A 27286-nucleotide genomic window follows, 5' to 3' on the forward strand; every position below is an offset into this window, starting at 1 on the left:
TGCTAAGCCAGATAGCAATTAGGTAACTGTTGGGCTCGGTCATACAATAAGAATAGGTTCCCCATATGATTGCATGCTTTCGTATTGTAAATTTGTAATAGTATACACTATAATTTGATTAAGACGAATAAATTACAAGAAAAATCAAAAGAATAGTTAATATCATATTTTATATTAATAAGTAAGTATAGCTAACTTAAAGTATACCTAGTATTTTAGTAGACAAACATGTTTCAATTCCATAGAACTGCAAAAATATGTACTCTACAATGAAGTAGTGCAATAGGGTTATTTGTCAACCAGGTGCATAGTTTTAAGGAAACTTACCACCAAAATGATCAAGGCTCAAATCTTAACGTTTATGTACAAATTTGTATATTGCTTTTATCTGGTAATTTCTTCGATGTATATAAGTGACTATAATGCCTTGAAGTTGGCAATTAAAATACAAATAAATAAAATGATAAACTAAATGTTACAATACTGATGATATTAATCTAATGGACCATCAAAAAAAGAAACATATATTTTATCACTTCATTTCCTAATCATATACAAATTCAATGGAAGGGAAATAGACAACAAACAGAAAAAAAAATCTAAGGTAGATATTAATGTAAGGAAGCTAAACATAATGGCCAATACAAGTCCTCCTTATATGAATAAATGGCTATTGACTGTGACAGAAACAAGAAAAATAAGTATACTTTTTGCACACAAACTCTTCTGCGCATCTTTTCAACACAGCCTATGGTAAATATCTTGATAAATGTGTGAATCCCCATAGCTGCCAAAAAATATAAACCATGGGGTCATAAATTTATACCATACAAACTAAAGTTATGTATGCATACATGAAAAAAACATCATAAGCATTTAATGTACCTCTAAATATATTTTGGCACTAGGCACATTTTGTATTTATCCTCATAATCAACAAAACTGTAGCTTAATTTGCTCTAGATTTTGATGGAAGAAGAAATTGCATTGCACTTTCAATAGTTGACTTTTACAACATATAGATTCAGTTTGACTGACAAATTTTTACAATATATAAATTCAACTAGATGGGAAAACATAATGTGGAGTAAAAATGAAGCAAAAATAAAAAAGATTGCTTAGCATTTACATTGTCAAAGTTAAAACTTGCATCTAGAAATTGAATCATTTTCGAGTACTGAAAAACTGTCCTTACACTGCCTTTCAATTCCATATGTGTTACTTCATTATTGAAGAAGCATTTAGCTATCAACTTAGTAATCAGACTAAGAAATCAATCTGGAAGGGGATGACCTTTGGCCAATACAAGTTGACAAAACTGAGGATAGCCCACTAAAGTAAAGCTAAGCTTACATTAAAGATAGAACTAATCAGTAATTGATAATGCTATAAAGAAGAAATAAACAGACAACAATGTAAAGATCACAATGTGAGATCCAGATGTATAGTCATACACTGCAATAGTATGTATGCATTTGACAGTAACAACACAGTGGTTATTACAGTATCGTAGCTCCTTGTAAATAGATATTATTTAATAACTTTGGCTCATTGTAAGGAAGAACTAGACCTAAAACTTGGATCGTATTATCATCAATTTTTTTTTTGAAATGTACTATTGCATTTTTTCTTGTCAGCATCAAAATTAATGTGTATTTCAGTCCTGATTCTCTTAGCAGCTCTTATTTCAACATAAGCATTCTCTTAGCAATGGTGCCTCTTTTCTCTTTTTTAATGTTAATATTATCTTTTAGGTAGGAGGATCCACTCCCATTACAATGTCAACCTCAATGTAAAGACCCCTTGTCTTCAATATCGGTTCTCTGTTGTTTTGTTGGTGGATGAAGGTTTATTTTGGTTTTGTATTTTCTGATTTTTATTTGCTTTTTGGAAGTTTTCAGATATGATGAATGCAAGGTATTTACAAATGCTTAAAACATGGGAAGCTGCTACAATAATGCATCTCGAATAACTAAAAATTTCATAAACATTATATGGAAACCAGCTAATTAGAAGTCTTTATTTGTCTGCAATTGAAAAACCAATTATAATGATAGATAAGGAACCTGAAATTTCTGATTTGATCAGCCCAAAGATCTTCTTATTATCCTCCAATGATGCGATTAGGCTTTTACCACTTCAGCACCACTTTCAAGATTTTTTGTTGATTTTTTAGAAGCTTTGTAAACCAAAATCACCCACCTAGGGTCTGGCGCCACTTTGCAGCTGAGAATGTTTGAAATCTGCAGCATGGCTGCTAATGATTTGTCACAAATAATTCTCCCTTTGCTGATTACCAGTAGTTCCTCAATCTAATTCAAGAAGATTATTGAAAACTCTATGAAAAAATCCCCAATCTGCACGATATTGACTTCTGGATGAAGCCAACCCTGAGAGCTATCCTCAGCTGGTATTTCACAACCTCAGACAGCTCTGACAATGAAGAGTGCACGTTCTCCAATGTCCAAAATCTCTGAAAATCTGCAGGAAACCCTTGTCTCTCCACAAACTCCAAAGCTCACAATATTCAAGAGAAATGATAATCACATAATGAGTTCAATTTCTCTTGCAAAACCTTATATCCCCTTATGAAGTTCAACTTCCTCTAAAAAGCATTTTTAAATAACATTTAAACTTAGGAAATCATTTTAATTTCTCATTAATATTGGACCCCATAATTAATTGTAAAAATGGCCCCGACCCACAACTTTAAGTGAAATTATAAAGTTAAATTATAACTTTATAATAAGCCATTTAATGATTTAATATTAATTTGGCCACTAAAATATTAATAACTCCCAAAATACTTAATATTTTGATATGTCGTCTGAAACGGGCGTCCATCTGGCTTTTCCCCATGTGAACATGTGCTCTTTCTAAAAATAGAAAGGTCCCCTCTCGAGCAACTTTTGGCTTACTATAAATAGTGAACATGGCAAATGAATAGCAAATGAGGTCCAAATGATGCCAAACGAAAGCCAAACGAAAGCATACTGAACCCTGGAGTAGATACCAACTGAAAGAGACCCTCTATCCATCCTCATTAGCCTACGAGGGTTAGAATTATAGGCTAATCTACCTGATACTTATGACTAATTGGAAGGGGACATCACAATCCGCCTTTCCTTGAAATTGCTTGTTCTTAAGCAACTTCAATTCAGGATGCTGCAAAATATCATCTCTTTCCCATATAGCATCCTCAACTGGCAAATCTCTCCACTTAACCAAATATTCCTTGATGACTCTATTTCTCAATCTACACTCCTTGGAATCAATGATGGCCTTAGGTACTAATATCAATTTCCCTTCATCATCAAGAGGAGGTAGCATTGTGGATGGAGTGACATAGTGTCCTATCGCCTTTTTAAGGCATGACACATGGAAAACATTGTGCACCTTTGCATCTGCCGGCAACTCTAGCTCATAGGCCACCTCTCCAACCCGCCTGACAATCCTGAATGGCCCATAATAATGCGGCTTGAGCTTCTCTGCACCACTCTTCTTAAGGGTGGATTGCCTGTATGGCTGTAGCATCAAGTACACCATATCACCTACATCAAATGATTGCTCAACTCTCTTCTAGTCTGCATATTGTTTTTGCTGGTTCTGTGCCTTCTATATATTCTCCTTCAGTGATCTCACAATGTCTTGACTCTCTTGAAGATCCCTGGCACTCAACACTCTACTGTCACTTAACAACAAGTCCAGAAAGTTGGGCGCATCAGACCTATACAAAGCAATGAATGGTGTCATCTAGATGGACATGTGATATGCAGTATTATAACAGTACTTGCATAGATGCAACCACTTCACCCATGCTTGCTGCTATCCGGCTATATAATTCTGGAGGTAACTTTCCACCCACTTGTTTACACTCTCTATCTGACCATCAGTCTGTGGGTGGTAGCTCGTATTAGGGGTGAGCTCGGTACCACTAAGTTTGAACAACTCCTGCCAAAAATTACACATGAATCCGCTGTCCTTGTCACTGACTGTAGTTCGAGGTAACCCATGAAGTCTGAACACCTCTTAGAAAAAAAGATCTGCAACCTGAACTACTGAATAAGTAGCTGAGATTGGAAAGAAATGGGCAAACGTCGTAAGCCGATCAACAACCACATAAATACAATCTCTGTTGTGAACTCTAGGCAATCCAATAATGAAGTCCATCGATAAACATTCCCACTTCCTATCAGGAATGGGAAGTGGCTGGAGAAGTCCTGCTGGATATGTATGTTCCTCTTTATTCTGCTGACAAACAGGACACTCTCTAACATATTGAAGAACATCGGATTTGAGCCCCTTCCAGATAAAACATTCCCTAACCTGCCTATATGTCTTATAATAACCGAGGTGTCTTGCCATGGGGGAATCGTGTAAGGCCCTCAGAATCCTGTTCTTCATCTTTGATCCTGGTACAAGAAATACCCTCCCTTTGTAAATGATGAGATCATTTACAATGGAGTACCTACTGTCCTGCACTGCACCATCCATGATGCTAGAGGCCCACGAGTCCTTAGCATACTTTGCTGAAATCAAATGCCTCTAATCCTCCGTAATCTCAACCATAGCACTCAAATGCGGCCTACGAGACAACTGCATCGACAACAATATTATTCTTCCCTTTGACATAGGTGATGTCAAAGTCATACCCCTGCAGCTTACTAACCCACTTTTATTGGCGATCATTCAAATCACGTTGCCCAAGAAAATGTTTCAAGCTATTGTGGTCTGTTTTGATGCTGAATTTGGAGCCCACCAAGTACTGATTGAACTTGGCCAATGTGTGCATTATGGCCAACATCTCCTTATCATATATACTTTAGGTCCGCTCAAGCCCCCTCAACTTCCTACTCTCATAGGCAATGGGGTGCTTATCCTGCATGAGGACTGCACCAATTCCCTCTCTTGATGCATCGCATTGAAGCTCAAATGGCCTAGAGAAATCTGGTACAGCCAATACTAGACTTGTAGTCATCAATTGTTTGAACTTCTCAAAACACTATTGTGCCTGATCGGTCCAAACAAAAGTCCCCTTCTTCATCAAGTCTATCAACAGTGCTGTCTGCTGAGAAAAACCCTTGACAAAGTGCCTATAAAAACCACATAAACCCATGAAACCTTTGAGATGTGTAAGGTTCTCTGGAGTAGGCCAATCCACAATAGCCCGGACTTTATCCGGATCCATCCGCACCCCTTCAGCACTGATGATGTGCCCAAGATATAATAGCTCTGTCAAACCCAATGCACACTTGGACTCCTTGCAATACAAGGACTTTCTCTCCAAAATACCCAACACTGCATCCAAATGTGCTAGGTGTTCTTGCCATGTCCTACTATATACCAAGATGTCATCGAAAAATACAAGGACATATCTCCTCAACTGATGTTGGAATACTCGGTTCATAGTGGACTGAAATGTCGCTGGTGCATTGGTTAAGCCGAAAGGCATAACCAAGAATTCAAAATGTCCACAGTGACACCAGAAAGCTATCTTCTCTAAGTCTTGCTCCCTCACCCGAATCTGATGATATTTTGACCTTAAATCAATCTTTGAGAAGAAGCAAGCACCATGTAACTCATCGAGTAACTCATCAATGCGCGGAATGGGGTATCGTTTCTTGATGGTCCTCTTAGTCAAAGCCCGGTAGTCTATGCACATTCGAAGAGTGCCATCTTTTTTCTTTACCAACACCACTAATGAAGCAAAAGGAGACTTGGACGAATGTGGCCCATGTCCAACAACTCCTTAATTGTTTTCTCAATTTCATCCTTCATTTTCTTTGGATGCCTCTAAGATATGATCATGGCAGGTTTGGCACCCTCCTCGAGCTCAATAATATTATCAATACCCCTGTCGAGAGGTCTACCAAGTGGAATAGCACTAAACACCTTGGGGTGTTTAGTCAACAAGTCTTGTATATCGGGTGGATAATCCACGTTCTGCTGCTCCAACTGTGTAGGCATTATTCTACATTCTGCTGCCCGCTCTAGCTGATCATGGCGAATTAATCTCTCCATCCGCAAGCTTGTGTCTATTATTGCCTTGAGCACACATTTCCTCCCATTTGCTTCAAATTGTAACTCCATATGTTTCACATTAAGTGTAAGCTCCTCAATAGCATGAATCCATGTCATGCCAAGCACCACATCCATGTCTCCCATATTGACTACATAGAAGTCAGCCTTAAATTCATAAACGCTCAAGCGCATAGGGAGATCGGTAATCATTCTGTTACAAGTGAGTGCATAACCATCGGCTACTCTAACACGCACTCCCTCAAACTCGTGTTTGAATCCCATGCCTTACTACCAACTTCTCATCAATGAAGTTATGTGTTGCACTTGTATCAAAAAGTGTGATGACTTGCTGCCCTGCTATAACTCCCCGCATCCTGAAAGTGCCCTCACAATGTAAGGAAGTAACGCACATGGTAGTCCTTTTGCCTTCTGATTCATTTTCTGACACTTCTGAAGCCTTTTTTGACTCTGTATCCTCATGGTCAGTCTACTGATCTGAAAGAACAGAGTTATCATCACGCTCATAAGTCCATTCCATTTGCTTGGCCTTGGCCTTAGGCCTCAAGGGACACTCATGCTCGGGTGTGTAGGGTAACACCAAAAATATAACTTTTTCCTCCTCAAATCATTCAAACTCTCTTGATTCTTGCCCATAGGAAATTTAATCTTGAAATCTGATTTTTCTAGTCTCTTATGAGAAAATTTATTGTCTTTCTTGGAAGTAGAGAACTTAGGTGGAAACTTGCTTCTAGGTGCTGCAAGCTCCATGCTACGTGCCTTTTTCATGGCTTCCAACAAAGTGGGTGGGTCAAATGCCTTAATCCAACCTCTCAAAGGCTCCAACAATCCCTCCATAAATAATATGACAAGTCTCCTCTTTGAAATGCTAGGCACCATCTTTGTGAACCTCTGGAATTCACCAATATAAGTCTCCAAGTTACCCACCTGTTTCAGTTGCCCCAACTCTCTAAAATACATCTGAGGATCTTTGCAATCAAATCGATCTATTAGCCCGCCAATAAACTCTGCATAAGAGGTAATGTGATTATGGCCAAGGGTGACCAAACCATGGTACCACCATTTGTGAGCAGCTCCTTCTAAATGTAGTGTAGCAAATCGGATAGCATCCTCTTCAGGCATCGGTTTCAACGACAGAAAGTCATCTAGCTTCTGTATCCATGCTCTAGCTATACACTTATCACTCCCATCGAAATATGGCATTATAATATTTACCAAGAGTTTGCTGGTAATTGTTTGCCCTCTTGGGTGAATAACTTAAAGCACACAGATAAAACACATAATGCAGAATAATAATGCCATAGATACCAGATGCAATATATCAGATGTTATTCTATTCATAAATCGTTGTCCAGTCATTGTCGTCCTACACAAGTTACATTCGGAAGTATATAAAGGTACCGAGGGGGTGTGAGCGCCAACCATCGCACCGCAACTACCACTGCTCGGCTGCCAACTAACAAACACAATTACAACTTAATTAACTAGTTTTATTTCCGTGTACAATATTGCCGCCAACATCATCCCCCCCAAAAGAAAAGAAGTCGTCTCCGAACGACTTAATACAAAATAGAAATGACATTAAACATAACTGCTGACGCCAGTCGAGCCCAGAACTTATACACCTGTTGCATCCTCGCTTAAAAACCCTTTTCTGCTACCATCCTATGCTCAAGTGCGGATTTCACCATTAGTGCTTCCTTTGACATCACAATCCTCCTGTGCCTAAACCAAACTTGTCTACAAGACATGCTTTTCAGTCTCAGCCTCCACCAACTGCTACTCAAATGATATTGTCTCGATAGCCCCCGACGTTGCCCTCTTGGCATCCAACTCCTGGGTACGCTGAGCTAAGTCTCACGCTAGTACTGCCTCCAACTTGGTGGTCAACTCCTCCCGAGCCCTCTCTGCATCCACCAAGGCAACCTCAAGTCCAACCGAGACATACTCCAAGTTCCTCAAAGCATACCTATCTTGCCTGGAGGTGGCCACAACCCGCTGGCACAAAGGCTAGGAGACACCTCAAATCCTCCATCACACTCCCCAAAGGCTAGGGCAGCACTCCTCGCGGGGTTCGGGGGCAGCGCCCCAGGTGCGCTCCCTGTTGCAATACAGGGCGGGGTCGAGGGGCAACTGCTCGGGTCCCCTGTCTTTGGGATTGCCCTTCATCCTTCTCGGTTTTCCTTGCTCGAGAGTCGCCTGCTATGGTCCTGTGCCTCTCGAGTCCCCTTCCATCCTCTCGGGTCCCCCTCCGGGCTCTCGGGTGTCCGTTTGGCCTCTCGAGTCCCCTGCGCGCTTCGCGTGGTAGGGTTTCAATTTGGGCCCGTTGGTGGCCAATCTATTTTCAATGGCCATCTGAAGACCTGGAACCACAAATTCTACAGGGACCACAGTCTCCTTCCCGCACATAAGAAGAAGAAGAATAATAAAGATTTTGAAAGCTGCGGCCTTCCACACAAGGTTCCAATCGTTGTCGACACAATTGATCTTTGGATTATCTACGTCACCGAGGTTTGGGGCGTCTCCCTTCCAATATTCTATGTATTCTGGTAGGTACGCCTCCTCTGTTACTTGCTCTAGTTCCTCCACTTCGAGCCTATAGCTCTAGAACATTTCATAATCCTCCATTTGCCAATGGAAGAGCCCGTTCAATGACCCTGTCTCATCCTCGGATCACTCTCCTAGTTTGAGAATTCCTTCGTCGTTAGGCTCCCTGCAGCCCCGTCCTTCGGCCCTCGGGTCGCCTTTTCCTTCATCCTCCGATTCCAAAGATGATGCCAGTTCCTCGTCAACAACCTGGGTCCTCAAATCAATGGTGTACTTCCGCCCCCCTTTCTCCATAGAAAGGGTGTTCTTTTTCCAGTCGTGGTTCACCTTTGCTGTAACCAGCCACCCTCTGCCTAAGATGGCATCGTACTGTTGACGTGGACGAAATCGCATTGCTGCAAACTCCATACGGCCAACGCAGAATAGAATAGCCGACTGATTATCCTACTCTCTCTTGAGATAAGGAAGTCTCTAATGCTGTTTTTTAAGTTTGATCAAAGGAGACAACCTCAAGGTTTCTTTTGTCAGGTCTTGACTGCGGGATCTCTCAGTGGCTTGATGTGTTTTTGCTGGAAACACAAGGGGACTTACGTTTGATTGGCAATTCCATGTACAAATTCCCAAGGACCTTTTACGGTTTTCTTTCAGGTGGTGTTGGTTAATTTGAAGCTGATTTAGCAGGACTGCAGATTTCTAAAAAAGGGAGATAAAATTGGGAGGAAAGAAAGGAAGGGTAGGGAGAAAGAGAACTGTAAATGTTAACTAGGACAACAGATTTACCCAAGCAGACAGACACCTCCAGGAAACCAAATTAAGCATCATCAGTCATTCAGACACAATGTTTGCATAAACTTAGTGCAATCTTCAAAGGAGAAACCAGATTTTCATATTACCAAATACAATATTAGAACTTCTACATTCATGATATGTATACATTTGATAATCGAACTGAATCATAAAATAGCCCAGATTAACCATGCAGAAAGGAAAAAAGCAATCAGCTATCCTCTAATGGTATGGACTGTGAAGGTTCTATCAGATGCTTGGTAAGAACTGCTGTGCAAAATGAACAGACATAATTTAAAAGCTTTCTAATTTAAATGAAGAAGGAGACCATGCACTCACAAGGAAACTTGAAGGTAATTTTAATCCATTGTATTAATTCCTGCAAAATTTCTTCAGAGCTTTCGCAACAATTCAAGAACTTCCTCCTTTTTTGAGGGAAAACCAGTCCCCTTAAATAGGTTTCCAAAAATGGATGAACGGCCAAGATCTAATCTAGACAAGTGGCCCAGATTCATCCTTACAAAAAGAGGGACCCACACTCATAAATAGGGGGATAAATACCTACAACTACCCCAAAAGGGAGCAATAACTACCAAAGGATAATTACAACTTTTGAGATAATCCAAAAAAAGGGAGGTGCACAAAAAACTTTACAATATGTTGACCAAAAGTCAACTGTCACCTTTTTGGGACAAAAGTGCACTTTTTAAGACTTGGAGGGAAAAAGGCATTTTTGAGAAACTACTTTCTCTATTCTGGTTTCACATTCCTTTTGTAGAAACTGGTCTTCGCCATGCAGGTATTCTCGCCATAAATCACGACTTGCTGCTCGTTCCTTGCGGACATATTCCTGAAACTTGATGCATAATTGGAAGAGGGGATTAAAAGGTGGCACGGGAGGGTGGCGAATTTTGTACTGCATGCCTTCGAGATACTGGTCCACGTGCCTTAAACCGTCCTTCCAGCTGGAGCGATTACGCTCGAAGCACAATATGTCTGAATGGAACTGACCGGCAAAACTCAAGTCTTCAATGGAATAAGAAACCTTATCTGCTCCCAACCTTTCCTCCCAATCCGGCCGGATTACACTGTCGGATAGGTCATTTATCCACCCCGAAACCATTGATCGGAGGATGGTCTTGCCTAGTTCTTGCATGTTCCCCAGAATTGCCTCACATGCGTCATTTTCTTTGTCAATAATTTCCTGGGCGTCGTTCTTCATGGTGACGGTCCAGTACCATTCCTTGAGAACACTGATGCTATGGGGATCCAGGATGTCAGGCAGTGTGGGAATTTGTGTATGTGTCCAGAAAAGAGCTCTTAGGAGGGGAAGGGTAGAGGCCGCTACTTCATGCATGTGAAGGGATTCTCTCTTTACTTCCAACAGCCTGACTAGAGTGAGCTCTCGATGGAGAGCCATTTCCTTTACTTCTTTGAGGATCTGTTCTCCCTTTTTCTTGATGTCCTGCACCCATTCCTTAACGGCCTTTGCGGTATCCCGAATTCCTTCAAATTCAGTTGTGGTCCTTTGCGCCAATGCCATTGGGGGAATATGGGATTCAGAGGGGTTGTGTAATGGCCGCAGGAGCTTATCGATGTATCCCTCAGCCTGCTCAGCACGGGCCCGATACATATCCTTTTCAGCCGTGATTTCCTCGAGCTGTCTGAGTATGTTCTGCACTGAGTCCTTAAATTCCTCCTTTTCTTGCTCTTTTGTAGCTCGTCCGATGGGGACAGTCGCAATGCTATAATCTGCTAGTGTTATTTGATCTGCTGGCTTGTTCGCGGGCGGGGTGGCAATATGAAGAGTGCGGTTCCTTTGCTCATCTTTGGTTATCTTAGAGTATGTTCTTGGTTTCTTCTTCCCTTTCGCTTTTGCTTGATCCATTCGTGAGAAGATGTCCTCTAGATCGATGGGTGCCTTGGTGGCGGCCCTGCGCTGAGCTCTGGCGATCAGCCACTCTTGAGGCATTGTCTGGGTTGAGGATGGGGTTAAGTTAGCACCTTGTTCTCCCATGCTTTCAACTGGCTGATCATAAATTAGCAGCTGTCCCGCCATCGGAGGGGTGGAAGAAGGAGGAAGTTCCTTGTTTGCATCTGAGTTCTCCCCTATCTCACTGAATAATTGTCTGACATCTTCCTGTGATGGTGGCTCCTTGGTTCCCTCGAGCTCATGGATCTCGTCTGTTCTTTGTTCCCCTTCGACAGTTGAGTCGTCCTTGGCTGCATGGAGGAGTAGCAATTCGTGGCGGCTCTGCTGGGTAGGTTCATGCACTTCGATCCCCTGGGTGGATGGGATTTCTCCTTCCTCTATTTGGTCACCCGGCTTAGTCGGATTGGGGCCCTTTTGCTCGGTGTCTGGCATATCTGGAGCAGGAGGATCATTGGCTTGGAATGCCTCTATGTCGCTCTGGGAAGGCGGAGCAGGTATGCAATCCAAATCTATGGCGTCGTCGGACGAACTCGGGTCCCTTGAAGATGAAGTGGTCTCTGGCCTTCTTATGGGAATCTTCTCCCTCCTTGTTCTCTTGGACGTCCGAGTCCCTCTGCAAGCCTTAGCTTTCTTTCTTTTCTCTGGTTTTTCAGCTGATGTCCTTTCATCTTCGGAAGACTGAGAGTCGAAACTGCCCATCAGATGGTAAGTAAACTGGACACCCTCATGGACTAGCCTCTCGATCTGGTGATGTAAGCATTGATCTGTGTATCTTGCCGGGGCTGCCATGACTGCTTCGAAATCTGTGATTGGGTCTTGAGACCAATCAATGCCAGGCAAGAGATGCCTTACTGCTTCGAATTCCCGGACTTGGAGACAGTTTCCCGAGTCTGTGAGCTGATCCGGGACCTGACGGTACTCAAAGAGTCGCATTTGCTGCACACTCAATCTAGAATATTCCCGTCGCCTGACTTCGTAGTCATCGAAGCAATTTTTCCAATAATCTTCAATTGACTCCTTTGCTCTGTAGCGCCTACCGTAAGCCCTCTTTGCCAAATTGTCATGATCAAAACATTTCCTTGGGAAATGTTTCTGTAGGCCATAAGAGGCTAGCTCTGCAAGGGACTCTTCTGCTAGGGTGGGAGTTCTCAATTGGGCATCATGGCTGCCTATGATCATTGGAAATGCGAATCCAGCCTGCTTGCTCTCTCGTAGTAATATGCCGGCAGGGCGTGATTGTCTTGCCACCTCCATGAGGACTACTTTATCGGTTGGGTACCGCGGAAGTCGAAGGGGGGCACCTTCGAAGCCAGCAATTCGAATGTAGGAGAATCTTGGGAACTGAATGAACCAGGCCCCATACCTCTGCACTAAAATGGTAGCTTGCTCCGAGAGCCTTATGTGTAACCCTCCCTGCATTAGCCTGACTAGGCGCATTGTGAAGGCATCGTTGACACGTTCGTACTGTCCAACCGCGTAAGCCGGGCTGCTCTTTTCCCTTTGAGCTATATCCTGATAATGCAGCTGTGGGTAGCAATCATAAACCTTTACCTGACCAGGCCTATTCCCGATCTCGCCTTTCATTATTAATCCTGGCAGTGGCTGGTTCTTTGCGAACATATAGACCAAATAGGAGGTCATGGTGAAATACTTCTTTGTCTCAAGCTCAATCAGCTGAGCGTGGATGTTATCACTTATGATCTGGGCCCAGTCAAACTTAGACTTTCCGGCAAAGACCTGTTCTGTAAAATAGAACATCCATTCTTCAAAGTAGTTGGACTTAGGAAGTCCCATGACTCGGCTAAGTAAGGTGACCATATCCCCATGTTCATTATGAAAGTCACTCCTGGGGGTCTTTTTCACAATCCTGGTGCTTGAAGGCCTTTTCTCTTTGAACCATTCTTCGTTAGTCAATGCCCTGCATCGGGCTGGGTTCATATCATATGCCCCCTGTGCCTCGTCCATTGTTGTAGCTATGGGATTATTTGGAAAGGGGATATCAAATGCATCACCGATAGCCTCAAGGGAGAAGTCGGCAATAGTCATATCTTCCAGAAGCACTAATCTGGACTTTGGCTCGTAATGCCGAGCAGCTTCCACTACTAATTCATAGTTTTGGATTGCTGGAGGAAAACCTGCTGCTTGGGCGATGCCACTTTCCACCATTTGCCTAGGCCTGCCATATGCATTGGGTGAGAAGACCCGATCCCTGAAATCCTGAATGTCAATGTGGCCAAGGTCGGTGTCACCAATGTTGTCCCAGACGCTCTGGACCTTTGACTCTCTTAATCCTCCCCTCTGATATTGATACTTCATTTTTTCAACTTTCCGCGGGATGTCTGATTTGGATGCTCGTGAGGTTTCTGCTGCAGCGGGTGTTTTTGATGATTCTGCCGCTGATTTAGGCATTTATCCTGCACAGCCAGACACGGATTACAAGGTGATACAAGAACGATAATGCGGGTTAGATAATAACAGAAGTGCTTCAACAGACCGAGATTAGTTTAAATATCATTTTGGCTAACAATTTGATTAACTTTAACAGCATCATATTCCCGAAGATTTATGACTAAGCATTCCTACTTTCGAATTTTTTGGATTAATTTTCAACAAAGGCAAAACATGAGAATTTTGAAAAGAGATGCAGTTTCCGGCCAAACCTCGGGAATGAATCCTAAATTTCGGAGGTTCGAATAGCGGAGATGCAGACTCTAAGCATTTCAAATTTTGCGTATTTGTTTACTTGATTCACACATTTTAAACGACCGTACGCGATAAAGCGTACTTACCTGATTGGAGCGAATGATGGGTGATTGCCCGACCTTGTTGCGCGGGGCGAGCGGATGGTCCTGCAAAATTTGAATCCCAACGGTTATCCTTCCTGTTTAAATTTTCGCGGTTTGGAGGATGAAAGAGGATTTATCAATTTCACATGGTTGTGTGCCTAGCAACCTGAATTTTAAATGGTTGATGGGAGGATGATGCGGTGTCTTACCTCCTTGTTTTCGGATTTGAGAGTTCTTTCAAATTTTGAATTGCATTCTTTGAATTTTGACAAATTGGAGGCTTCGGATTTAACCTTCGCGGACTTCGGACCTGGGGTAAGGGGTGTGGTTTGCGCTGAATAGTAGATTCTGCGTTAAAACTTCGCTTTCTTTTAGGACTTCGTTTTCTGCGTTTTCTGCTCGCCCTGGCCTCCGCGTTACAAACTGTGCCTTCGCGTGCCAAAGTTCGGATCTTTAGCCCGAAGAGGAGATGCGTTGGATTTTAAACTCGGCTTTGCCCTCGTTTTGGTTCGGACCTAAAGTCCGAAAATGATCGCGTTATACTTTTCTCCTTCGCGTTGGTCCGGACCTAAAGTCCGAAATGATCGCGTTATACTTTTCTCCTTCGCGTTGGTCCGGACCTAAAGTCCGAAATGATCGCGTTATACTTTTCTCCTTCGCGTTGGTCCGGACCTAAAGTCCGAAATGATCGCGTTATACTTTTCAGTTTTCGTCTCCGCCGAAATTCGGACCTGGGGTCCGAAATGCGATCGCGCAGTGCTATGTTACTTCGACCATCGCCGAAGTTCGGGGCTTAGGGTCCGAAGTGTGATCGCGTGATGCTTTTTTAAAACTTTGCCTTTTGTGTTAAAGTTCGGACCTCAGGTCCGAAAATGTATTTCGTGATGTTTTGAAAACTTAACACTTTGTGTTGAAGTTCGGACCTCAGGTCCGAAATGTATTTCGTGATGTTTTGAAAACTTAACACTTTGTGTTGAAGTTCGGACCTTAGGTCCGAAATGTATTTCGTGATGTTTTGAAAACTTAACACTTTGTGTTGAAGTTCGGACCTCAGGTCCGAAATGTATTTCGTGATGTTTTGAAAACTTAACACTTTGTGTTGAAGTTCGGACCTCAGGTCCGAAATGATCGCCACCTTATGTTTTTTTTTTTTTTTGAACTTCGAAATTTCGGACGCTTAAGTCCAAAAGCGAGCGCATAACGTTTTTTTACCTTAACTTGACTTTCGCCAAGTTCGGACCTGGGGTCCGAAAAGGAGCGCATTCGGTTTAAACTTGCCTTCATGTTTTAAAACTTTTACTTTCGTAAAAGTTCGGGCCTGGGGCCCGAAAAGGAGATGCATCATGTTAAACTTTGAAATTTTGGAACAAGCTTTCGGCATTCTCGCCCGAAAGCCGGACCAGTCAGGAGGACTCATTGGTTCATTATTCCAACGTCGATCAGCTTATGGACCGATCACGAACTCGCTCGAAGAGACACGAGAAACTCTGCTTGGATTCTCGGGATAACGATCAAAAAACTCAAAACAAGAAAGGGGAACCCTGTCGGCGACAGGGAGCGTGTGCAACGCACAACACGTACCCCTTCTTCTTGAGTGGGATTACCACAAAATCTAGTATGAAGGGTTGCGTCTCGATGGTAACTTGTTGGCCCATCAGTGTCCCGATGGGTTTGATTCCATGCTGATCTGCTCCGAGCAGATTGAATGTAGATGGCCACAGTGTCGGCTTCCTGAGCTTCCACCAGGTTTCTTCTGGAAGAACATTCACTCCTGATCCACCATCGACAATAGTGTTTGTCAAGGTAGTCCCCAAGTATGCCCATTTCTACCACCGCCGGTTGGCGTCCGCTGTTGACTACCAACAACATGGGATCGACCGTGGGGCTTAGGACCTCCCTTAACGCATGGTCGGCTGTGGGGCTCATGACCTCCCTTGTTTTCACCTGTGAGGGTACGGAGTTTAAGATAGCCGTTTTTAGCTGCGGCATGGTCTCCAGGAGGTCTTGTATTCTCACGAGTACCTCCATCTGCAATATTTGCCCAATGATGTTATTTTCCGCTTTCGTACGGGATGATGTACTCGCCACCTCGTTGTCCCGTCGTTTGGCCGTCATCTCACGTTCAATATTGGCCTTTGCCTCCCGTAATCTCTCCTCCTCCGTACGAGGGTTGGGATAAGTGGCTTTTTTCGTCTGGGCGCGGGTGATCGCCAGTACTTCTTTCTCACCAGTCTTCTCAGCTTTCTCAATGTTGAGGAGATTAACCCCTGCCTGTGGGCAATTTGCGTCCTCATGGTCGCCTGGCCCACACCAACGACAGAGGTGCTGAGGGGTGGCTTCCTTCGTGCAATCACGGGCGAAGTGCCCCCACTGATTACAGGCCCTACATTGGATAATTGGCCGGCCCTTGGCGTCATACTAGATACAGCTTCCATTATTGTTATTGTTGCTATTCCTTCCGCCACCGCGTTTGTTGTCCCGGTAACCTCCAGATGATGCCGTTGTGTTGGTTTTCGAAGTTCCGATGGCCGGCTGCTTTTGCATGAAGAGAACTTGTTGGCTCCTGGTTTTCATATTGTAGGGACATTCCTTTGTCAAATGTCCCGCAATTTGACAAATGTCGCAGAAAGCCTTCTTGGGGTAGGACCCCTTGGTGTGTCTGTCACTCCTACAGTCGGTACACCACACGTCGTTTTCTTCAGTCTTACTTGTACTCCCCTTCATGGCTTTGAATTCTTTCAACATTCATTCCATGTCCTTTTGGAGAGCGTGCACCTTTTTACTCGATTCGCCACTGCTGCTGCTTTCCCCGTCAGAGTCTTCATCATCGTCAGATGAATATTTATTACTTTTCTTCTTCTTTGACGTTTTGTATTCGCTCTCTAGGTCCATCGCCCTATTATAGGCGTCGTCATATGATGTAGGTGGAACGATTTTCATCTTCCTTCGGAGGGAATGCTTTAGTCCCTCCACGAACCATCGCTTTTTCAACCCATCTGCTGGTTGACTCTCCATTTTTCCCAGCAATTCCTTCAGCCTCCTGCTGTATGCTCGTACTGTCTCCTTGATACCTTGTTTGGTATTGTATATCTCCGTTACAATTTCATTGTCATCACGGAGCAACCAAAACTCCTCCGTGAATTCCTTCTGTAGATTGGCCCACGTGGCCACTTTTTGCTTGTCCACATCGGAGTACCAATCTATGGCAACTCCACGTAACGTGGCTGGGAACTGCTGTACCCAGTCATCCTGGTTTGTCACTCCGTTGGCGGACCAAATGGTTTCACATGTACGGCAGTGCCGTAAGGGGTTTTCCTTGTCGTCCCCTGTGAACTTTGGCAATTTTTGTTTACTCGCCATCCCAGGTTGTCTTCCTGGGGGCGGCTATGCTTGTGTCTGTGACCCTGCGCTGCTTCCTCCGGTGGCGCTGGTGGTGTGTCCTGCGTGGGCGACTGGAGGTACGGTGTTTTGCCTGTCGTGTGTGGCACCTACACCCGTACAGTTGCCCTCCCCTTCACTCCCACCCGCGCCCACTCTTGGTTCCCGTTGGTGATCTTCACTCCGTGGTGTAAGGGATAAGTTTCTAAACTGATCCCGAGTCTCTTCGACTAGATCTCTCCTTAACCTTGTTTCCGCCAGAAACTCTTCGTGGCTCTGCGCCCTACGGTGTTCTGGCGACGCGTAGAAACTTCCCTCGGTTTCTGCACCCTCCGTGACACCTCCTTGGTTCCCCTCGGGCCACCCTTCGGCAGGTCGTCCTTCGGCAAGTTGCCTCAGCCTCCGTCTACGTTCTACTTGCTGCTTCAGAATCAAGGCCCTCTGCGTGGCCTCCCACTCGTCCGTTTCTGGTTTTTTTTTTAATTTCTATCTTTATTCAATAGGTTTGGCATTAATTGTCGCACATTTCCATAACTTACAATACATAAATCAAAACATGTCTTTATTAATTCATCTGCTCAAATACAACTCGTGTCAATGACACTTTTATTTGAAAGTAAAAAGTTCAAGGTTCAATTCCCTCCTGGCCTGGCGCCATCCTATTCCGTTTCCCGTCGGCTGTTTTCTTCGTAGTGTCGAAGGATCTGTTGGCGTCGCTCCTCCTAGGCAATTTCCTCTAGGTGAGCCTGTTGTGCAAGCGATGCCTGTGCAAGCAACCGGGGGAGGTGGTTCATCAACCGGTTTACTGCCGGGCTAACCTCCAGAGCTGTCCACACGACACTTGGTGGGATTTCCGCCTCCGCCGCCTCTCGTCGAACGTATGTCTGGATGGCTACCTGGAGTAGAATTGAAAATTCTCTCGTTGCCGTGTCTTCTCCTGTGTAAAGTTCTGTTTGCGCATTGTCGGCCTCTGGGTTTATTTCACCAACGGGTAGGCCCATTGTGTCTGTGCGCCATCCGTGTCTTCCGTTCCCGAGTACGTCTAGGCAGCGGCACCGAATGTTTGCCCTCTCGGGTGAATAACTTAAAGCACACAGATAAAACACATAATGTAGAATAATAATGCCATAGATACCAGATGCAACATATTAGATGTTATTCCATTCATAAATCGTTGTCCAGTCGTTGTCGTCCTACACAAGTTACATTCGGAAGTATATAAAGGTACCGAGGGGGTGTGAGCGCCAACCGTCGCACCGCAACTACCACCGCTCGGCTGCCAACTAACAAACACAATTACAACTTAATTAACTAGTTTTATTTCCGTGTACAATATTGCCGCCAACAGTAATCGGTTCGTGCTGGAGCATGATATTCATTCTTCCACCATTTCTCCTACTCCTTTGATTCATGAACTAATCAAAGGTCCATTGTTCTCTCAAATCAGGGGGTAGGGTGGTATATTCTAAATATGCCTGTTGTGCTTCAACTACATAAGGTACAGGGGCAGCAACATGCGGTTGTTCTTCTCGTGGAGTGAAGGTAGGGAATAGAGGTCTAGAGGCTGATCCTCTAGTGAATGCATCACGCTGATTGACTGTCCTATCCCTTCCATTACCCTCCATATCATTGTTGCTACTATCCCCACGAACACCACTATTTTCTCCCATATTGTTCTAATGATTTTGATTCTAATTAGCTTACTGATTATTGTTTTATTGCTGTTCCATTTTTCCTAACAAGCGTGACATCATGTCAAGCATGGTGTCGAACTTCCTTTCAATTCTTGCATCCTTGTCATCTTCTGCCATGTTTTGAACTGCTTTACCGTTGTCTCTTTCTCTCAAAGCCTCTGAAAATGTCTCAACTTCAGGCACCTGTGGGTTTTGATATTGCTGTCTTCTTTGTTCCCTGTTATAATATCTGATATCTCTTTCGCTCATCTGACAACTTCATCAAAACTGATCACAAGATGGCAGAATATTGGCTCTGATACCACTGTAAAGACCCCTTGTCTTCAATATTGGTTCATTGTTGTTTTCTAGGCAGATGAAGGTTTATTTTGGTTTTGTATTTTTGTATTTTTATTTTCTTTTTGGAAGTTTTCAGATATGATGAATGCAAGGTATTTACAAATGCTTAAAACATGGGAAGCTGCTACAATAATTCATCTCGAATAACCAAAAATTTCATAAACATTATATGGAAACCAACTAATTAGAAGTCTTTATTTGTTTGCAATTGAAAAAGCAATTACAATGATAGATAAGGAAACTGAAATTTCTGATTTGATCAGTCCAAAGATCTTTTTATTATCCTCCAATGATGCGGTTAGGCTTTTACCACTTCAGCGCCACCTTCAAGAATTTTTTGCTGGTTTTTTAGAAGCTTTGTAAACCAAAATCACCCACCTAGGGTCTAGTGCCACTTTGCAGCTGAGAATGTTTGAAATCTGCAGTACGGCTGCTAATGATTTGTCACAAATAATTCTTCCTTTGCTGATAACCAGTATTTCCTCAATCTAATTCGGGAAGATTATTGAAAACTCTATGAAAAGATCCCTAATCTGCATGATATTGACTTCTGGATGAAGCCAACCTTGAGAGCTATCCTCAGCTGGTATTTCACAACCTCAGACAGCTGCGACAATGAAGAGTGCACGTTCTCCAATGTCCAAAATCTCTGAAAATCTGCAGGAAACCCTTGTCTCTCCACAAACTCCAAAGCTCACAATATTCAAGAGAAATGATAATCACATAATGAGTTCGATTTCTCTTGCAAAGCCTTATATCCCCTCATGAAGTTTGATTTCCTCTAAAAAACATTTTTAAATAACATTTAAAATGTTATTACATTTAAACTTAGGAAATCATTTTAATTTCTCATTAATATTGGACCCCATAATTAATTGTAATAATGGCCCCGACCCTCAACTTTAAGTGAAATTATAAAGTTAAATTATAACTTTATAATAAGCCATTTAATGATTTAATATTAATTTGGCCACTAAAATATTAGTAACTCCCAAAATACTTAACATTTTGATATGTCGTTTGAAACGGGAGTCCATCCCACTTTTCCCCGCTTTTCCCCATGTGACCATATGCTCTTTCTAAAGATAAAAGATTCCCCTCTCGAGCAACTTCTGGCTTACTATGAATAGTAAATATGGCAAATGTATAGCAAGTGAGGTCCAAATGATGCCAAACGAAAGCCAAACCAAAGCATACTGAACCCTAGAGTAGATACCAGCTGAAAGAGACCCTCTGTCCATTCTCATTAGCCTACGAGGGTCATAATTATTGGCTAATCTACCTGATATTGATGACTGATTAGAAGGGGACATCATACTCAAGCATATATAACCTTGGAGATTCAATTTGATTTATTCTTTTCTACACATAAATATTGGAATTCATCATTAGGCATATCCTGTGTAGCATTGATCTTTTGTACTCCGATGTTGTTCCCCTTAAAATTGGAATTATAGTACAAACTACTTACATTATTTTGCACATACATTGTTGTTACTCTATGTTGTGAAACTTGTATTTAATTTTTTGCATTTGGATTTTTTGTTCCCAGGTTATCTTTGGAAGAAATATCCTTACAAGTTGTATTAGAGTGCATATCTAGGCAAGCAATATGGCTAGATAGCAAATGATATAACCTATAATTTGGGCAGATTCCATATTTTTCTCTTTAGATTTATGTCTCATGTTTCGTTTCAGCAACAATATTCTTTGTTAGTTTGTTTTACATTTTTGAATAGTTTGATGAGTTGGACCCTATTATAGAAAATTAGAAATATTCAAATCTAAAAATCTTCAAAACAATGACAAATTTTGTAGAAAACAAAAGGGTAGTCAACAAATATACATTTCTTTACATGTCTTTGATGAGATGGGGAAAAAAAAGAAAATAAACCTACTAGTGCAAGAGAACTTGCAAGAAACATATACCATTTGATTTGCCCCTGCAAGTTGATAGCAAAAATATTGGTCATCACTTATACTTTATGGAAATCCTAGACACTAAATCATAATCCACCAGCTACTAACCATTTGTGGCAATCACAAAATTAGAGCTCTACTTCACCCAGTAGAGGTAATGGATCCTTTGGAAGGCCATAGCCATTTCCATTCCATACCACTAATTATGACTCAGGGATTAGCCATCATCCAAAGTGGAACTCAATAAATTCAATGGCATATTTGATATTAGTAAATGATGCTTTCAAATGGATAGCTCAAAAGCAATAATATTTTAATCCTAGCAACCTGTACTTTGATACGAAACAAATTTAGTGGTAACAATGGATGCTCAAAAGAAGGTTGAAGGGTCAATCATGCATTAGATTAATTAAATAATGTCAACAATATTTTGATGTACAGTTGTTCTGTAGGTATGTGATTTTTTTGCAATGTAGTTTTTACTTGTGCTATGACTAGCAAATTGTTGCATGTAGGTTGTTCAGTTGTGGGTATGTTCCTCAAATGTAGGGTTTCTAGTTTCATTATTTGGGTTTATATGATAAGCAACACTTCCATGTAATTCTTACAGCTTGTTCAATATAATATGGTATCAAAGCCTAATCCATTGGGTTGGTGATTGAGCTGTGTGAAGAGACTGCAAAGCGAGACTGAAAGTACATCCAGATCTCTCTTTACATGCAACAAACCTATTAAGTAGAGGTAATATGATTTTCTTTATCATAGTAATGTGCTGCAGCATATGGAGCTCAGATGTGTAAACATCCATATAATGCAGCAACTAAAAGCTTGCAGCCCTCTGGCCACACTGCCACTCATCCATCAATGTTTGATTTCCGTTGTAGTCAAGTGTTCCGGTCTTCTCCCAGCAAGACTCGGCTATACACTGTATACTTGGCATCTTCAGAGTGGAGATGAAGAGAGCAGATACTCAATATATATGCTGCAGAAGAGCTTGGTGTGAGACATGTCAATGCTTGAGCAGTCACTGAAGACCATTGTCTCATGACAGGTAAGGGAAACGCAGGAGAATGTATATGCTGCAGAAGAGCGTGGTGGGAGACATGTCAATGCTTGAGCAGTCACTGAAGAGAATTGTCTCGTAGCAGGTGAGGGAAATGCAGGAAAATGTTGTTGCATGATCCATCTGATAGTTTATATGGCTTTTAATGCGTGTGATTTCAAATTTTCAACCACTGGGGCATTTGGGAGTGCCTGGGAAACAGGTTTTGAAGTTCCACTTTGTTACATGGTCTTTAAAATTATATACAATTTAGGGCAATATGTTTATAAATTTGACTTATTCTTACTTTTATGAAGTTTTTATAATTAAATATCCTTAAATAGTTGCCTTACTTTTGATTGGAGCAAATTAATTTAATATCTTTTGAGGGGGAGAATATTTTCTCTGCAACTTCGCCACATTGTGTCATTATCATATAAACAACTATGAAAATCAGCTTCAATCCAGCACTGCTAAGTTTCCTGCTACAAGTGTTTCCAAAATTTGCCTACAAAGATATTATTAATGTAAAATATTTCAAACTGTGAAGAATTTTATCTTGAAAACATGTCACATCATGTTTAGTGGGATCTAAAACATTGCCGTAAATTGGTTTTGTTCCAGCTCCAATGAGTCTCCTAGTTTAACTGTTTTTGTAAACCTGGAGCCTAGTGTAGTGTCCTGTAATGGCAGGGGTCCAGACCTATGTTCTGCCTGGCTATCAGAAGTTGAATGGAAAGAATTATACCCTATGTAGTCATAAGATACCAGTTGTGGGTAACATGACCTTGATCAGATCATGTTGAAGGAGGAAAGACTTGAATGAGCTATGACATGAGGCATAAGGAATCTTCAATGCTTCTGAAGTTGTCTATCATAGACGCACTAATTCTAGAGGTTCAAAGTGCCTTTAATGCAGCTACATTTTGGAAGAGTCTCAAAAATAAATATCAAGCATCAAAAACTGGGATAGCTTTAAAATATTTTGTTTCTGACTAAGTTGCAGAAAGAAGGATCTATTTTTGACTACATTTTGTGTTTTAAGGACCTCAGTGATCAAGCGTAAGCCATTGAAACCCAGTAGATAATGAGGATTTTGGTGATGCATAATTTACCATCATCATTTGATTCCTTTGTATCCTTGCACCTAATTGCAGAGACTCAAGAGCAGAATTTCAAAAAGTAATCTTTTACAAAAGGAATGAAGGTGGGAACAATCAAAACCAACAACTTCAAATATCACAAAACTGCATTCAGTGCAAGAACCAAAGAAAAGACAGAGAACAAAGCAACTGATTCATCAAGTAAATCTGCAAGAGGTGATAATTCATCACAAAGATCAAAGTGGAATTGACGTGTAGATAGCTCAATGGTTGATGTGATATTGCTGGAATCACAAGGGGGACTCACATTTCATGAGAAATTGTGAGGCAAATTTGTTGTCACCATAATAGCAGTTTGAAGAAGGAAATTTGTGAGTAAAAGATTTTCCATCATGCATTGAAGAGGTAACATACAAAGCTGGAACCTTTATTTGAAAGTTGGTGCTTCCTAAAGGGGATATTGGTGTCTCCCGCTAAGTTGGTGCTTCCAGTAGGATGGTGCCTACAAATTGTGGGGATTGGTGTCTCCAGTAGGTTGGTGCCTACAAATTGTGGGGATTGGTGTCTCCAGTGGGTTGGTGCCTACAAACATTGTAAAAGAAGAAATATATAAACACATTAATTTGCCGTGGTTTTCTACCATTTGGGTTTCCACATAAAACATTATGTTATTGTGGTCTTACTATGTGCATGATTGTAAGAGGATAGTGAATAATGCTATTATGATTAATAAAGTTTAAATTGGTAAAATTCATTGTTATACTGATTCACAGCTTCCCCCCGCCCCCTCTCAGTATAACTTTGTGCTCTTCACAAGCATATCTTGTGATATATATTGGGCACTTCACATCTTGACATGCACTACACATCAAGAGCTTCTTGGATTGTGGGCTTCAATAGTTCAAATTGGACAGGTGATGATAATCCAAAGTTTACTTCTAATTTTTGCCCCAAAGAATGGTTGTGTAATGTCCCCACTTGGGATTTCCCTTAATTTAAACCTGAGACATCCATTCTAACCTCAAATTAGAATAGTAATATATTAATAAATATAATTTTATCAGAATTAGATATATTTTACTATAAAATTCTGAGATTAATTTGAATAATGGAACTTATCTTGATCAGCTTTCCAGATTTTGATAATTGAGGATATGTAATGAGTGATAGAGTTAATGATACCAGCAGTTCTGAAGGTGTCATTCATTGATGAGTATGCAATTTGTGTCTATGACTGATTTTGTAATGGCAATTGTACTGTCGTGGTTTGTGTTATAGTTCTTTGTCACTATGCTATGTATATACTGTCATCCCTGACACCAGTCCACGTATTCATGCAATCTGGTTTACTGACTCTGTGCATGTAGAACCACCCAATTGGGCAATGATGGTGGTGTTCTTCCGGGTTTCTATCCGTAAGTATATATAACCAATTTATGCCAAAATGTGAATGAACGACTCAGCTCATCCCCATGCATACCACCAAGAACAAAGATGTTACTGCTTGTAACTTAATAACAGTTCTGATCTTATCAATCCATGGTGATGTTATTGGATGCTTTGATTCCTTTCCTTTATATCTCTCAATGTGAGGGAGAGGTCACACCTCTTCATCATGTATACCCTTTGGCAAGAGACACGCCCTTTCACCATTAGCACCCTTTGAAAGAGTGCAACTCTTCATTATTTCTGCCCTTTGAAAGGGACATAACCTTTCATAATCAGGTCTGCACTTCTTATTTCCAAATTCTTCCACCTCTCGAATGAGATTCTCTTCTCCCTTTTATATCTCATCGTTGAGGGAGTCACAACTTTTCCTTTCATGTCTTTTGACTTTTTATTAACTTATTTAATTTTTAATTAATCATATTTAATTATATTTAATTATATTATTTTTTATTTTAATTTAATTTTAAATATTTTAATTTTTTATTATCATTTATTATTATATTTTATTTCAAAGTGGGGACATTACAATCTCCCCCACTCAAGATTGCTTGTCCTCAAGCAATGATCATGGAGTGCTCAAAATGATTCTTAATATAAAATGGCTTTGAAAATACACATGGAGCAAACATGCTGAAAATACATCAGATATGAAACAGACACAGAGAATACACATAAAACACGGAGCAAACATATGCAAACACAGAGTATACACATGGAAACATATATTGTTAGGTTCTTGACACTCACTAAGAGTATCCCCTACATTCACTAAGAATGTCCTTAGCACTCACTAAGAATGCTCCTGGCACTTGCTAAGAGTGCCCCAAACATTCACTGAGAATGTTCCTAGCACTCACTAAGAGTGCCCCTAACACTCACTAAGAGTGTCCCTGACATTCATTAAGAATGCTTTGTTTCCATGCTGGATGTTTCTCCATCACAGTCTTCTTCTATCATATGTATGTGTCCTCTTTTGCATTGATTATAATGCATAATCGATGTATCCTTACCCTATAGACTAGCAAGATCATGCTCTGATACCACTTGTAATGTCCCCACTTGGGATTTCCCTTAATTTAAACCTGAGACATCCATTCTAACCTTTAGAATAGTAATATATTAATAAATATAATTTTATCAGAATTAGATATATTTTACTATAAAATTCTAAGATTAATTCGAATAATGGAACTTATCTTGATCAGCTTTCCAGATTTTGATAATTGAGGATATGTTATGACTGATAGAGTTAATGATACCAGCAGTTCTGAAGGTGTCATTCATTGATGAGTATGCAATTTGCGTCTATGACTGATTTTGTAATGGCAACTGTACTGTCGTGGTTTGTGTTATAGTTCTTTGTCACTATGCTATGTATATACTGTCATCCCTGACACCAGTCCATGTATTCATGCGATTTGGTTTACTGACTTTGTGCATGTAGAACCACCCAACTGGGCAATGATGGTGGTGTTCTTCCGGGTTTCTATCCGTAAGTATATATAACCTATTTATGCCAAAATGTGAATGAACGACTCAGCTCATCCCCATGCATACCACCAAGAACAAAGATGTTACTGCTTGTAACTTAATAATAGTTCTGATCTTATCAATCCATGGTGATGTTATTGGATGCTTTGATTCCTTTCCTTTATATCTCTCAATGTGAGGGAGAGGTCACACCTCTTCATCATGTATACCCTTTGGCAAGAGACATGCCCTTTCACCATTAGCACCCTATGAAAGAGTGAAACTCTTCATTATTTCTGCCCTTTGAAAGGGACATAACCTTTCATAATCAGGTCTGCACTTCTTATTTAAATCAGATGTTCACTTCTTATTTCCAAATTCTTCCACCTCTCAAATGAGATTCCCTTCTCCCTTTTATATCTCATCGTTGAGGGAGTCACAACTTTTCCTTTCATGTCTTTTGACTTTTCATTAACTTAATTAATTTTTAATTAATCATATTTAATTATATTATTTTAAATTTTAATTTTATTATTATCATTTATTATTAAATTTTATTTCAAAGTGGGGACATTACAAGTTGGGTCAAAATAAACTTTGACGGCGCTTCGAGAGGAATTCCGGGCCCTAGTGGAATTGGTTTGTCATCCAAGATGAGGTGGGGGAGATAATTGCTGAGCATGTGGAGTTTATAGGAATCTCTTCAAATAACATTGCAGAATTTTGAGATACTCTGATAGGATTAGAGTTGGGTAAGGACACAGGAGCAAGGAAGATACACTTGGAGGGAGATTTGATGA

The 27286-nt window shown here is 41.3% G+C and overlaps 1 long non-coding RNA gene across 1 annotated transcript in view; it reads right to left on the bottom strand.

Annotated features, from left to right (window-relative positions):
* Nucleotides 1-418: 418 nt before the first annotated feature.
* The window catches only part of LOC131072185 (uncharacterized), a 33697-nt gene continuing 6829 nt past the window's right edge, over nucleotides 419-27286 (bottom strand). The window contains exon 3 of the long non-coding RNA XR_009112670.2: nucleotides 419-787. This is a non-coding gene — a long non-coding RNA (uncharacterized LOC131072185). The remainder of the gene's footprint in view (nucleotides 788-27286) is intronic.

This window comes from Cryptomeria japonica, chromosome 11 (genome assembly GCF_030272615.1).
Source record: "Cryptomeria japonica chromosome 11, Sugi_1.0, whole genome shotgun sequence".
In the NCBI taxonomy this organism is placed as follows: domain Eukaryota; kingdom Viridiplantae; phylum Streptophyta; class Pinopsida; order Cupressales; family Cupressaceae; genus Cryptomeria; species Cryptomeria japonica.